Here is a 2,103-nt window from a genome sequence, read left to right as displayed (position 1 = left end):
ACATTTCTGACTCCAAATGGAAAACCATGCAGCAGAATTAACTTCTGTCACCTTGGTGATACATTTTGGATATGTACCTTAAGTTTAAAGCAGAAATTGGGACACTTTTGAAATTTTCATTTTTGATCAAAATTGAGGGTCTTGGCTTATGTTTTTTAATATATGGCTTTATACAAATCCAACTCCCATTGGTAAACCATGCACCAGAATTAACTTTTGTCACCTTGGTGATACATTTTGGATATGTACCTAAAGTTTAAAGCAGGCTTGTCCAACCCGCGGGCCGCGGGCCGCATGCGGCCCAGGTCGGCTAGTAATGCGGCCCAGTGCAATTTTTTATTTTTTAAGAAATTCTGTTCTAAAGTTTTCTAAAGTTTCAAGTTTGGAGAGCCAGCAGCACTAGACGCGGCTCTCTGTGCTTCCGGGATGCGGGCGCAGGCACATAGCGCGTGTGACGTCATGACGTCGCACGTGCATGTGACATCACACGCGTGCACCCGGCTAGAGAGAGCACGGAGCTGGAGGCGGGAGTCTCTGGCGCCGGCGGCCGCGGCTAAACTAGCAAATCCTGGCTAAAAAAAGTAGGTGCGTGCTGTGGGCTGCTACCGGTACATGGTGTCCTTGCCAAACCCCCTTCCTTTCACTCCATACAAGACTGGGCAACACTTCAGGCTCTACGAGAGGACTTCCCCCTTCTGAAATAAAAGCATTCAGGCCATCAGCTGCAAGGCACAATTCTCTGTAAGGGAGTCCGGGCAGGAGGGGCTTACATTTCAAATGTAGTTTTTTTCTCTTTACAATAAGCACAAATCAGGACAAATCTTTATTGAATGTTTAAGAGTTTTTCTTATGTTAATGAACAAAAGACTCAGCTGGTTTCATTTCTATTAAGTAAACTTGTTACATTCATTGAGAAAATAGCAGTGGTCTCCCCTAGTGAAACAGTATACGTTGAAGGGAGAGAGAAAAAAAACAAACAAAATAGCAGTCCCGACTGGAATATAAATGTGTGTCCTCTTTTGCCCTTTCCAATCCCCTACTGCAGCCTCTCCTGTTGTTTCTCTGTGGTTTGTCCTATAAATAATGTGATTTTATTTGTTTTCAGCCTTTAACTGCGCATCTTCCTGCACAACCTGTCCCGTAAGGCTTGCCACCTACAGAATTGTATTTTAAAAGCCTCAAACATCACTGTATATTAAGTAGTGATGTGCACCGGAAATTTTTCGGGTTTTGTGTTTTGGTTTTGGATTCGGTTCCGGTGGCTGAGAAACAATGTCAAACATCTCACTAACTTCATTTCCAAGTAAGTTTAATATGTTAACTATGTTTTATATGTTTTTTTTGGATGATCAGGTATCGTTACTGTTATTTTATTTTATGTGCGGCCCAAACCAAATTTTCATCTTCTAATGTGGCCCAGGGAAGGTGAAAGGTTGGACACCCCTGGTTTAAAGCATAAATTGGGCCACTTTTGAAATTTTAAGTTTTGATCAAAATTGAGGTCCCGGGGCTTACATTTTTATCATAACAGCCATACACATTTCTGACTCCCATTGGAAAAACATGCACCAGAATTACCTTCTGTCACCTTGGTGATACATTTTGGATACGTACCTAAAGTTTTAAGCAGAAATTGGGACACTTTTGAAATTTTCATTTTTGATCAAATTTAAGGATCCAAGGCTTACGTTTTTTAAATAAATGGCCATAAACGTTTTGGACTCCCATTGGAAAACCATGCACCAGAATTAACACCTGTCCCCTTAGTGATACATTTTGGATATGTATCTAAAGTTTAAAGCAGAAATTGGGACACTTTTGAAATTTTTTTTTATCATCAAAATTGAGGGTCCAGGGCTTACATTTTTTTCATATGTGACTAAAAACAATTTTGACTCCCTTCTGAAAACCAAGCACCAGAATTAACTACTATCACCTTGGTGAAATATTGTGGATATATACCTAAATTTGAATGCAGAAATTGGGACACTTTTGAATTTTTCATTTTTGATCAGAATTGAGGGTTCAGGGCTTATGTTTTTTTTTTTCATATGTGGCTATATACATTTTTTACTACCTTCTGAAAACCATGCACTAGAATTA

This window comes from Pseudophryne corroboree, chromosome 10, assembly GCF_028390025.1.
Source record: "Pseudophryne corroboree isolate aPseCor3 chromosome 10, aPseCor3.hap2, whole genome shotgun sequence".
NCBI classification, from domain to species: Eukaryota; Metazoa; Chordata; class Amphibia; order Anura; family Myobatrachidae; genus Pseudophryne; species Pseudophryne corroboree.
The sequence above is the reverse complement of the archived record's forward strand: the minus strand, read 5'-3'. Positions refer to the sequence as shown.